Genomic DNA, 14498 nt, shown 5'->3' with positions numbered 1-14498 from the left:
TTGACCACCAGTGTATAATTTCTCTTTATCTTGGCAAGTGTTCGCATGAACGATGTTAGTAAGAAATGAATTCTAGGAATTGTGCGTAGGAAGATAATTGTTAACGGCTGCGATAATAACATGGAATTAATCTATGGTAAACAGAACGAACGTATCTTCGTATTTTAAAGCATGTACGAATAACAAGTGAAACTCAACTTTGTTTTGTATCAAAACAACTTGATTAGTTATGCAGTAACCTTTATTTTCATAAACGTTTTGAAATAATAGGTATAAATAATGAAGAGTTCTTAAGATTATAAGGGACTGTTTGATTACTTGCTTTACTAGAAATGAATCACTTTCTTCATAAAGCTAATCATATAATTTATAGTTATATCTAAAATCGTTCTTCGTAAAAGTTTTCTTATTCGAGTAGGTAACATTAAAGCACCTACGTTTATCACAACAACTACTAATTAACACTATCAATCAGCGTGGCGGTTACTTAAGTAGTTTACAAAAGTCAACAACAAACGTTTGTTAACAACAAACGATTTCTCAATACATCTGTCAATGACAATGACAATTATAAGCATTCGTCAACGAGTCTTATTTATATAAACTAATATTTCTCTCAGGCTTATAATTTGAAAGAAAATTATTTTTACAAGTCTTCAGTAGGTAAAGCGTAAAGAGCTATCTTGCAATGTTATTAAAAAATTACACGAGTGTGTTTAATACTTTTCCTGATTTACATTTCACCATGTACATGGAACGCTATCACCTGCATGATATAAACAATCATGTGATCATAAGTGAATTATTACAGAAATAAGAAATCGTTATCTAGAAATACGTCCCAAAGTTACAGTTAACATCTAACACTACCATTCGACGTAGAACTGACAAGCACGTGGTTGACAGTCTTCCTCGGTACGACATCGAACCAAAATCCACCTTCGGCTGACATTTGGAACCCCTTCTTGCTCAACTTCATCGGTATAGGTGTCCTCTCGTTAGGCTTGAAGTCACACCGAGCGAACACGTTGAACAGCAAGGCCTTGGTCTCCAGAAGCGCGAACCTGTTGCCGATGCACATCCTCGGACCCATGCCGAAGCTCAAAAATATCGGAGAGTTCAGGATCTTCTTCGAATCGTCGAGGAACCGGTCCGGATTGAACTTCGTCGGCTCCTCGTAGTACTGAGGATCCAACTGCACCCCGTAAATCGGTATCGCGAGGTATTCGCCCTTCTTGACCAGATGCGGTTTCCCCCCTGGCAGTGCCGGCGGCAGCTCGAAAGGTTTCGTGCAAACTCTGTCCACAAAAGCGGCCACCGGGTACTTCCTCAGAGCTTCGCTTATAATAGCGTCCAGATACTTCATGTCATTGATAGCTTCGTAAGACACCTTTCCATTATTACTCTGCAGCACCTCGTCGATCTCCTCCTGCAGCCTCCGTTGAATGTCCGGATTCACTCCGATCTCGTAAGCAGCGAAGCACATGAGGGTCGAACTGCTCTCGAACCCACCGGCGAAGAAGATGAACGCCTGCGCGGTCATGTCCTCGATCGTCAGTTCCTTGCCCGGCCCTAACTTCCCTCTAGTCTCCATCATCAACTGAAGCATGTCCGGTCGGACGATGCCCTGCTCGTCTCTGGTTTTAATGGTGGACGACACCAAGTCGTAGAAGAAGTCGGATATCTTTCTGCTGGTCAGCCTTATGCCGAGCGCATTGGTTAGGAAAGGTAGACCGCGTATCATGAAGAACTTCAACGTCCGCCAAATGCCGAAGGTCATGGCTTTCCTGCCGTATACGTAGAACTTGTTGGTGCGGTGTGTCATGGAGTCTACGGTCAGCCCGAACGCGCAAGTGGCGATCACGTCGTTCGTATACCTGGCGAACGCGTCCTTCAGCTCTACGGACCTCTTCTCCGCGGGCAACGTGACCAGAATCTCCCCGTACCGTACCGCGCAGTCGTGCATCAAATGGTACATCGCTTTCATCTTGCTGGACGTGAAGGCTGGGCTCAGCATGTTCCTCATTTCTTTCCATTGGTCTCCCCGTAGGGAGAATAGGTTCTTGGTGAACAACGGCTCCGATACGTCCGGCGGTGAGCGGTGATCTTGGAAGTGGTCGAAGTTCTTCACCGTGATGGACTTTATCAGGTCCAGGTCGCGGATCATGATCGTCGGCGTGAGGAAGTCGAAGTACCCCATGTATTTCGCTTCGGGGTAGGTGTTGTAAAGTTCTTGAATCGTCTCGGCGAAGGAGGATTTTTGCATGAATACCTTCCACGAGTTGCCGAGAATTGGCAACGTCTGCGCCACCGGAATTCCGGTGTCTTTGAAGAAACTGTGCACACTTTTCAGGTAATAATAGGCCGCCACCGCGCCTGCGGCGAGCAGGGCCACGGTTATGGTCCACGCGTCAATCATGGCGGTTGCGTCGATTCACTGAACCGTCGTAGACAATGAAGGAACGAGTTAGATGATCTTGATGTTGGATGGAACGTAGCCTTGGCAATGGACTAGAGGATGCTGCCAGTCTGGTTGTTGCAAACTCCCACGTTATACTGATATGATTCATCCACACCGCTGTTCTTTTATCGCGTTTGAGCCCGAGAAGTGCGTTAGTTAGTATGTGTCGCCTCGCGACCTCACAGCGCAGCATTCGGCTTGTATTATCCGTCTTGAGATAATGGAGTAAATTGGAGTAACAAGCCATATACAGAAATATTACATTCAAACCAATCAACGACCAGTGCTGCGAATGTCAAAGTGGGGATGCCGAACACACGAGCGATGTTCTATAAAGTCGTGGGGCCATCCGTAGAAAGTGTCGCACTGTTGCGCGGTGAACTGCGATAAACGAACGTCCTAGATGCACTGCGTCTGTAAGAAGTCACAATACAAGCAAAAATCACCAAAACAATGTACTTTACCTGAATGTACCTTAATTCAGAATAATTAAAATGTAAACGTGTTGTCAGTTGACTAATTCATAATGAGATGATATTCTTTTTTACAGATCTTTTAGACTTGGCTCGTAGAAAATGGATCAACGTAAGTCATTTTTCGTGAACATAATTACCCTTACAGAAATACGCTTTCGCATTGATTTATTTTTTAAAATTCTCATTGCTTGGAAAAAATACAGAAGATGAAGTGAATATTTCGTTATCGAAATTCAGTACTAATTTTTAAAACACTTGTCAGTCGATCGTTTTTCGAGCAAATTTGTAAAACAAGATCGTCAATGCTGAAAAATGAAATATAGTTTATAACGTATTTAAAATTTATATTCCCGTTAATCCGATTGCCTCGGTATCATATACACCGTTTAACCATTCCGATGAAAACATATTCTGCGTAAAAATTATGCAACCAGAATAACACGATTTTTCAGCGCACCGAACAACATTTATACAGTCAAATGAAATAAAAAGCTCGCATAAATCGCGTATTTGCATTTTTCGTGACTCTCAGTAAAAGATAGCTTACAGCTGTACCCTATTGTAGCTTAACTTCTTCAAAACGAAAAATCACGAAGGTACCATTTTTACCTATACGTTCAGATATTAAATGAATTTGTATTTTTATTTATTTTACCTTCACTCCGATAAAAATCGAGTAATTTTATTCGCGACGATGAAGATATACCCTTTCCCGTTATGCAAATTGTATTTCGCAACAACGAGGTGTGTTCTGCGACGGTAAGTACCAAAAACAAGAGGATCCGACGCAATCTCGTGATTGGACACAGACGAGAGGCGGTCTAGAGACGTCGAAACACATCAAAGGCAAGGATCCTGTATTATTGTTCCCATATCCCGTGCACACTGTCAAGGCAACTTCGAAATCTGACTATGCGCAACGTTATCCCGTGTTCATCCGGCTCATTTGTGCCATCGTAGATCAGTAGATGTCCACCTTGGAATACGTGCCTGCATCAAGCCGGCAGAGATTACGCGTTGTGTTTAGAATATGCTGTTAAGGATCTAAGGCCTGAACTCTTACTCGCCGCGACAATATTATAGGTATTCCCAACGAGAGTTCTGTTTGTCTGAATTCCGAGGATTTGGATAACGGGTGTTGATGTTGCAACCAGTTCCGGAACAATCCACTTATCGCCGGAGATAGCAATACCAATTTCATACACGGAATGTCTCAGAATGAGCGACACGAGGTAGGAAGTGATTACATATGCCAAAATCAGTTGAAAATGTAGAATACACTTTTGTCGTTTGGTTTCCGAGAAAATCGAAGTTGCAAATTTACTTCTGCAATATACATGTTGATTCGATCATTAAATTATGTGTAAGTTATGTAATTATTACTATTTATAGATCAGTGTTGCTTACGACTAGACTGCAAATTTTTATGTATTTGCAGTTCTAGAGATCTTTAAAAACAATTCGTGAGAAATATGACTGGAATTTTATTAAATTCTTGTTGTTCAATATTTTTTTTGTAAAAACACGAACATTTTTCACTGTTCCAGCAAACTAATAATAATCAAAAGATATCGTGCGTAACTGTATTTATTTATATTAGAAGAATATACAATAATAATTGAAAAATATGAAACAACACTGAATAATATACTGTTCATTTTATTGGAAAGTATACGTTATTAAATTCAAATATTAGTTATATTATGAAGGAAAAAAATAGGCATTAAGAAACAGCAATATAATAACTGATTCAACTTTAACTTTTGTTTGCTGGGGTTTCCCAACACGAGTAGGCACGATGACAAAGTAAATGACCGTGGAATAATTTTGTCAGATATTTTTCTAAAAATTCATTTATCTAATTGCCATCATAACATTCCTGCATTCCAAACGTATTATTTTCCTTCAACCGATTGACCCACAATATCCCGTCAGACTCGTGACGAAAATTCTAAACTGCGTCCGCCAAATCTACCCGTTATTATTTTCTAAAAATATAAATTAAACATAACTTTCCCATTATCAATCGTTAACCTTTCGAGTAAACATAGACACAATAATCATCGAAATTCCGTCTCCTGATAAATAATTCACGATAAAGTACTCGACCACAGTTAATAAGTAAATCACAGGGAAAAGGGTTAATTTAGAAACGAAACTTTCCGGTGGACCTAATACTTTTCTCGGCCAGTGTAAGCTGTTTTTCGGAACATCGCAATCGTGCATTCGGTTGCAGAGGAAGTAAGGTATATACCAGTCCGGGAGCTTAAGTCGCGGCTCGTTCGTGAATGTGGAAGAAAGGGAGGGGCGGGGGGAGGAAAGGGACAGGCAGATACAGCGTCGGAGAAAGTGAGTGGCGCGGGGGTGGCAGAGGGCGAACGAGAGAGGGCTGGCGGAACAAAATTCATTTGGCCAAATTAAACAGAGTTTAGCAATTTGCGCTTAATCCATTTGTCGAGGATCCGCCGTCCGTCAGTCCGTTCGTCTGCTTCATCCCTCTCTCTTTGCAGCCGCGCGCTCTTAACACGACCACCACCGGGCACCCTTTCCTTGCTGGCCCTTCCACGTTTCACCTTACCCCTGTCGATACTAATCCTCCCGTCTGCATCGTTCGCCGTTGCCACTTTCAAACACTGTCCCGCGAAATTCTCAAATACACCGGGCGTTAATAAACTGCAACCCCGCGGTGCCTCGAATAATATGGGATGGACCGGTAATCGCTACCAACGTCGTGCTTCGCGTTTCGCCTCCGTGTGTACTTTGCACTTTGCTGTGAGCGGCATCTCTCTTTTTCTTGTTCTGTAATGCAATTGAAGTTTATTATTATATTAGACTGTAGATAGAATTTTATTTGTAGAGACAAGCAGGAGTTTTAGATAAAGTAATCTTGAAACTATTAAAGTGTCGATGCTTGATGTATTAACGTTTTGTTGATAGAATTGTTTGGACGTGTTGTTTGGAAATTATAGAAACCTCTCGTCATGAGTAAACGAATCTTTTATTCAAGCATTTACAAATATTATTGAATAATTGCAAATTATTCCATTGTAAAATGTGAAGTCTGTAATAATCGAAAAATTAGGATCTTTAGAGATTTTGAATATTTGATGAGATATTCGAAGGATAAAATGAACTTTTTCGTGTAATCGATTCAATTGCGGCAGTTCGAAATCTGCAACGAAAATTAAGGATCAAATGAACCGATTCGAAAATCGACCCAAGAATGGCGTCAGTCTAATTTCTCGAGTGCCGCGAACGCAATAAATCTACACCCACGACGCACGTTAAGATATACCGTCCTTACTTTCTTTTTCATCCACGGAGGACAGTTTTTCATTTCCTGAGAAGTCGGGTTTCATGTCCTTGGCGATTTTTATTCAATTCACACCGTCGCAGATCCATTGAATTGTTGTTTTACGCGCGTCGTAAATGCACTTTTATGATCTACAAATGTGAGCGTAATTTCAACGCGAATAAAATTCATTCTGAACTACATAAGGACTTTCTTTTATTAAATCTATACAGTGTTTCACTTCGAATCCGTCCACGTAAAGTCAACGTATATACAATTTTTTATTTATTTCTATCTGTAGAATACTTTGGCGAACTTTCTACAGCAACCTATGACACGAACCGTAAAAAATTACTATATCATAGCAAATTACTTTTCAATAAACTACTCATTATTATGTTACCACTACGGTCTTTCCTCATAAAATTTTCGTTTTATTCTTAGCTGTAGAACTCTGTAGCAAACTTTCCTCGGAAATCTTCAAAACAGAAGATTTCCGAGGAAACATCCTGTACATTCGCAGATAACTTTCCAGCAATACAATAGATTGTTTCCTATATATTTGATCTTATTTTCAACTACATCACTGTTACATTACTTTCATTATCTTTTCTTATACATTAAGTCTACCGGAAAAACGTTGTTTCTTTAATTGAAAAAAAAGAACAATAGAATAACACGGAACAATGTAATCTCCATCGTTACTAATTATCTCTTCCCAGCATGATAATAATTTGGCAATTTCACTTCTGTAGAATGACTCATCCTCAGAATCTTGAGATAACATTATCGGACAGAACTTCCCGGTAGACCTAATCAAACTTTTGTTTTCACTTCGCCGTATATTTTATCAAGCTTCCTCGAAAACCTGTGATTCACCCTGTACATGCATAACGGATCGGACAAATCCATCGACGTTTCGCTCTCCTGCTAACCTACGGAAGTGTGGACAATAAACACCTCGTCGCAAATCAGCATCGAGTGTCATCAGGCATCAACTCGAAAAACTTCGTTGGTCGAACACAAAATTTCAGGCCGGTTGTTCACCGCGTGCACGCCGGAGGCAACAGACATCACGGGCGAAACGATCATTCGCGGCGCGCAAATAAAACGAGAACGAAGAAGACAGGCAAAAATCAAGAGGGGGTTGCTAGTACCCGGCATTTGCTGTTCGTTCCATAACCCTCTGAGTGCTGAATACTTCTGACGAAATCAACGGCGCGGTTAGCGATTTCGATCGCTGGGAACGAGGTACTTTTTCGTTAGCTTTAACTCTGCTGATTGATTATACAAGACCTGAATAATAATCACTGATGTTAGCAGTACGTAGGGAATCGGACAGATTGAAGAACACATGTATGGACTCATAATTTATAACTGTGGTAATAATGGTTTTCTGAATATGCTTTATTTTAAAAACACAAGAATAGATAATTGAATAAAGTACAAATAAATAGAAACATTCTCACAAGCATTCTTCTCAGTCGCACTCATTCTTACATTCACTTTTCCTAAAAATATCTTAACCTACGCTAAAAATTCTAGGTACTACATAACTTTTATTTTCTATTTTTATATTTATATTTTCCCACCAATTAGATTTCACTGGGCGCATATACTAGTGGCGCAGGATAGTAGTCGACTAACTGTGATTTTTAAGTTCTCGAGAAAAAAAGCTTCTATTATAATACTTAGTTATTATAATTAATTATCATTAATGATTCTAAGTACTACTGACTATAATATTAGTATTTAATTTATCCAAGAATACTTCACCAAGGTTTTTAAATATTATAAGTATTATAATATAATACTATTATCAGTATCTTAATTAATTATTCCTTATAATTACAAGTATTACCGACTGTAACATTAGTATTCAATTTATTTATATTTAGTATTTAATTATAAGTATTTGTAATAAGTATTCACAATACTTATAATTAAATATAATGTTATCTATAATGTAAATATTTCATTGTATAATGAATACAATGAAAATTAATGAAATACTTATATTATAGACAACATTATATTTAATTATAAGTACTGTAAATACTTATTATAAATACTTATAATTAAATATAATGTTATCTATAATATAAGTATTTCATTACCTCAAGAACGTTTCACGAAAACTTCTTCAAGAACTCAATAAAAGTCTATTATTCTGAGCCACTTATGTACATAATTCATGTTAACGTTTCTTCTCTATTTTTATATTTATATCCTGTCCTTGATATATTTCGCTGGTCGCAGATATACGACTACAACACTCGAACGGGTAAAACACGTTCCTTAGTTTTCCACTGGTATCGACCGCGGATCTAGTCTCTCAGCTGCTGGTTTACATCTCACCGAACCGGCTGCTATCTTATTATCACGGAATTGTTTCCAACCCTCTTCGCCCCTCTCCTGTCCCGGCGTTCTCCCGGCCGCTGTCGCTGGGCGCCTTCGGCCCCCGGTTCGCCATCCTCCTCGGCCTCTATTTAGAAGGATGCTGGAAGCAAGCGGCAGCGAAGCCAACTTAAGTGTATTGGCAGTTGTGTCCACCTTTTATTTTCATCCAATCGGGCGAGGACCTTTAACATCACTCCACTGGAAAACCGTAGAGTGCTTCGAACCGGATGCTGCCCGGCTGGTTTCGGGGACTCCGGAGACCTCTCGGGCCTCGAACTCTTTCAATGCATAGATTTCTACCATTTTAAAACCGACACCGGTGTTAAAAGGCTTCCCTGTGTTTTCGACCCGTTCACGAGGCATGTCGGTCGAGAACACTTGTGGAAATGTTTCTTGCTCATATATCTCGATTTCATTTCACAGTTCAGTGTAACTGACTTCACTTCAGTTTATACTTTGATATTTTAGGGGTAAAATATTCGATTGATTTTGTGTATACTGTTTAGTGCTTGACGGTTCCTTACTCTTATACTTCGATTCGATTTGCTTCACTTTTTGAATATTCTTATAGTTCAGTGTAACTGACTTCACTTCAGTTTATACTTTGATATTTTAGTAAGATATTCGATTGATTCTTTGTGTATACTGTTTAGTGCTTGACGGTTCCTTATTCTTATACTTCGATTCGATTTCACAAGTTAGGGTAACTTGCTTCACTTTTTGAATATTCTTATAGTTTAGCGCTGAAATAATTTACTGATTTTTTCTGCGTCTATGCAGGGTAACACACCTAAAATAGGACACCCGAATAACTTATTTTTGATGACAGACAAAAATACATAATAAAGTTGTTCGATTTCGAGAGGTACAACTTGAGTGGAATATTAGATTAGATCATGCGATGAAAGATATTATTCGAACACCTTGTACAATTCTATCAAATTTTTCTGCTTATCGTGTGATAGAGTTTGTTTCACTATCAAGAGTGCATGACGCCATTTATGTAAATGGTATTTCGCTAATTGAAAATTCCAATATTCAATTATAATATTGTTCAAGTTCCAAAATCATTATTTTATCACTACGTTACATTCCATGTAAGAGTTAATTTCTTGATACACGTTCATTAAATTTGTTCTATTAATATCTAAGTCATAGACATTTTTTCTCCTATGTATACAAACATTATACTACACGATTTAAACAAAGGGGACTATGTCGAAATAAACGACTTCAGCCGTTCGATTCGAAAGGTAATTCATATTATATTTGTCTGTAAACATATTAGGCGTTTGAAAGTGTCGAGAAGTGAATTTTCTAATTGTGTGCGGCATAAGAATTTAATAGCGACGGGGAGGAAATTTCAAAGAAACCGGATTAGTCGGAGCTATCGAGGAATTCGCATGATCTTGAATTTCGGAAGTGAGAAATCTCAGGATGTAGCTCGAATCAGAATTTCTCCAATGCCGTCGTTTCCCCTCTCGTCATTACCTATATCCGGTCGAGATTGGAAAGGACGTGGCTGACTTCCACTATAACGGCGGAATTTTTAACGATGTTAAATCGAAAAACTTTCCCTCCCTATTTTTATTACTTCCCGACGACACTCTCTGGGAACACTTCGTAATAGATTCATGGCGTCATCCTAATATTATAGAATTCCTTGCTTAGATTCAGTTTAAATCGAAGTTGTTGAAACTGTGTAGCCTCGTTTCATGGTTAAAGAATATCATAAAAAAAATAAAAGTAATGTAATAGTAACAACTAGGAGAGTGTTTATACGTAATGTTTATAACATTATTGAATGAAGATTAACAGTACCTATAACGATTCTAACAGATCTGAATATTGATTTAACATTATTTCTTACTCGTCAAAAACGTACATCAAAATAGAATTTTTCCGTGTAATTGTTCCAGTCAAATAATCTATAAACAATGTAATCTACATAAGGAATTATAATTTAATAATAATAAAGCACACCAATGGCTATATTCTAATCAATATTAATCGCTTTAGGGACCTTGCCTTTATAAATTATTACACATACACAATTTCAATATATATTTAAACTTTATTATCAATTTACTATGAAATATTTACAAATATGTTGCTATCCTCGAAGAGATTAATGAACGTCGCAAATATAATTTTAACACAAATATAATTTTGACAGAGAATGTTTGGTAAAAGGCACACATTAATTTCATTTTGTACAATTGTTTATTGAGCGAATTAAAAACTGTTGTTATACATGGTTGATGCCGCGAATGTTTACAGCAGGGCAACAACTATCGAGACGAACGGAAAATACGTGCAAGAAACTAAGGGTATCTACAAATGCTACGACAAAAATCATATTTTTTTTGTCCGGATGGCAAGAAAAAATAAATTAACGAATTCTCAAAAATAGCTGTGCTAAACCCCGTACAAATCGGCCCGAACAACCGGCGCAAACCAAGTACCGCGTAAATCGAGGGTCAGGCGTACACCTGTAAACGGATCGGCCGAAGCGAGTACGGGGGAGGGGGCAATCGATTGATAACAATACAGGTTTTCCAGCTGATCGTCTCCCGTTGGATCGTTCTTCGGTTACAAAACGCGGCGGCAAAGCGGCGCGGCGGGTTCCCGTTACAGGAGAATCCGCGCGATTATAGGACGGCCGGTTGCGATTCACGCGTGACACAAACTGATAATAGAATGTCATGCAAGTACCGTGAATTCTCGCGAAGTCGCGACGATAATGGGACACCCGAGCCGCGCACACGCGCGCGTCGAGGGGCCAGGTGTCGCTTTACGGTGTCGCGAATGTTCGGTCGCGATTCGTTCCCCCGCGCAGCGCCGGGAAAAATGTATGCATGCGACTGTCGAACGATGCGTCGCCGAGGTGGCTCCGGGAGGGAGAACATTTAACGGAATTGACTTCACTTAACTTTATTTAACCCTTTCGTTACGACGGACGAGGTATCTCGGTTCCATGACGAAGAGACGATGTTATCGAGATATCTCGTGTCTATTATTGATGTAAAGTGTTTTATGTGTGAATTCGACACTAGTAATCGATTTTTAAGACGATAAATATAAAATACTCCATGTATAGTGATCCCGGATGAGCCACCAAGTTTATGGGGCTACTAATATAGATATTGAGAATGTGGATCTTCGGTGAAAGGAGAATTAGGAAACAATATATATGTATTTAATGTAATTTAAAAATACAACTTAATACCACGAAGGACACACGACTCTCTGTCACGCACAAAAATGTTCTTCGCTGTCTCTCACCAAAATGTCCTCATGCACGCATTCCCACTTGCTTTTAACACACACCCATTCGCTCTGTCTCCTCACCCTTGCACCCTTCTCACTCGCATCTTTCGTCCATAGTCAAAATTCACGCAGTCGCGTACACGCTTTTCTCACGGTCCAGTCGTGTATACAAAATTTGCATCGTAAATTTATCGATTTTTAATACCCTTGTGGAGAAATGCAAACGAAGAGATGGAAAAGTTTATTCGGAAGGAGCTAAAGTCGACTATCGACGCAATGGTAAGGCGAATTTCATGTTCGATGAAAGATCAAGGCGGAAACATTGCGGAAAGATTTGGGGCTCGTAAAAAGCGGCAATAATATTCACCTATTCTGCTGTAATGTCTGCGGCGTGGCCCGTATTTCTTCATTTTACCGTCTATTTCTGCATCCGAATATAACTTAGAATCGGGGTTGCCGGTCCCAGCGAATAAAATGCGTGATTCAAAACGTGTTCGAGCCGTCAGAAAAATGTCCGGATACGCGAACACGTGCAAGAATATCCCTTTCACGGGACCTCGTACTGCTACAGCCATATTCCATTAGTTTTATGCTCGGCCCATTTGCGTTGCCGCGAGTCGACTGGAAAAGAAGCGAGACTCAACTGTCTGCGTTTTTACTTAATTACTTCTCGATGCACTGATTGTCGCTGCATCTTGGAACGTTCACGTTTCGCGTTCTATTATGGTAATCTAATATGGAACACTGTATTACTTCGAAAAATAAGTAGCTTGATATGTCAGTTACAATGGAGAACACTTCATTGGTAACATAAAACAATCATATTAATAGTTGGATGTTAATTAAGGATTTGTCATTGAATGCGAAGCATTATTGTGTTTGGTAGTACGTTAAATTTTGTGAAATATGGGTTAAGGAGTCAAATTTCTTAATACAGATTGGCCTGAAAATTTTATTTTTTCATGATTCATCATTGAACGTGTTTGTTTTTCATTATTCAACAGAAATTTGCAAGTTTATTTTCTTCTTAGAATAATTGTTATTTTTCTATCAGAACACGTTCCATATTGGGTGAATATTCTTTATTAATTTTACATATTATTATGTTATATCTTTATCTTATGGTGGCAATTATAAAAATGATTATAATAGAAAAAAATTTGTCCAATGCAACCTGTTTACGAAGAATGTAGTGGTCCATATGTGTTATTCATGCATCCAATGCATAAAAGAAAAAAAAAAGATTAACATAATATAGTTGAAAAACGTGGAAAATTTATCGCGATAACAATATAAGTATGTCCATTCGAACGTGTAATTATAGATTTTTTAGATATCATTTCACAAATTTAGAAAACGAAAAACGTCAATGACATCTCCAGCCACAAGGATCAAGAGGAGGAATGACAAGAAGAGGGGAAGGTCCAGTGGATTCGTAGACCAGGTTGGCGACGCGTATTCTTGGGAAATTAACACACATATGCGCTGTTATTGCTTGAGAATACACGTAGTTTTTCTGGTCGTTCACCTCAAAGTCAACACCATCATCATTTACAATTGAATGTGAACAGATGCACCCACCTACTGCGAGGGACAAAAGTATTACATACTGATATATTATGCAGCTACATAAGTTATATGTCATAGCATAATGTTCATAACTTAAGCCACTTGCTATTAGTAATAATTAAGAAAAATTTTGTGAAAAGAATTTTAATATATTGTATTTAAAAATTATATTGTAATTTAAACATCTAAGACTTAATCGCAACCTGATAATTTTTTACTATTACTATATTATGTGACAATAAATTTTTCTGTGGTATTCATTTTTATTAATGTTTCCTATAAATCATATTGTACCTATTATAGTTATTACTAATATTAATATATAAGTATACTATATGAGTTAATACTTGTATTTATGTGTAATTAATAAATATACTTAGCATAAGTGCAAATACAATTATTAAATTCTATAAATACAAAGACAAATTAGTCAATAGGCGTTTACTCTATATTTATCTACTTTAATAGTTAATAGTGAAAATGTTTTGAATAAGCAATAATTAAAAAGAGGGAAAATGGAAATTAAAAATTGAGAGAAAAACAACAACAATGCTATGTTACTGAAAATTTAATTACTTGTCAAACAGAACGTATTGTAGAGGTGAACAGTTTTTATACTCTCGGTGTATCTCGTAGAGATAAAACACTGAGCCAGAAACATTTATAATATTGTAACATTTATAATATCTCATTATTCTCACCGCATTTTATCCTGCGATTAAACAAAGTGAAATGAGAGGTTTTATAACTATATATATATACTGACTAGACATAACTGTAGGTGTGTATATATATATATATACATAAGTCAGTTATGTCTAGTCAGTAAAGTTAGTCACATAACTCAAATTGTAAGAATTGTTTTTATGTTATTCAAAACAAAGTGTTATATACAAAATTAAATTTTCATACCACGCACCTTCTATATATATTATACAATTTTTTATGCCCATGTTCTGTGGATGAACACTATCCTGTAACATTTTTACGTTCGATTCAAGTGCAAACATATTTTTCCAAACAATTATTC

The 14498-nt window shown here is 37.8% G+C and overlaps 1 pseudogene; it reads right to left on the bottom strand.

Moving 5' to 3' along the window:
- Positions 1 to 223: 223 nt before the first annotated feature.
- LOC116428965 (cytochrome P450 9e2 pseudogene) lies at positions 224 to 2666 on the bottom strand (annotated as a pseudogene).
- Positions 2667 to 14498: the final 11832 nt, after the last annotated feature.

The sequence above is a fragment of the Nomia melanderi genome, chromosome 14 (genome assembly GCF_051020985.1).
Source record: "Nomia melanderi isolate GNS246 chromosome 14, iyNomMela1, whole genome shotgun sequence".
NCBI classification, from domain to species: Eukaryota; Metazoa; Arthropoda; class Insecta; order Hymenoptera; family Halictidae; genus Nomia; species Nomia melanderi.
Note: the sequence above shows the minus strand (reverse complement) of the source record. Positions and strands in the feature narration are given on the sequence as shown.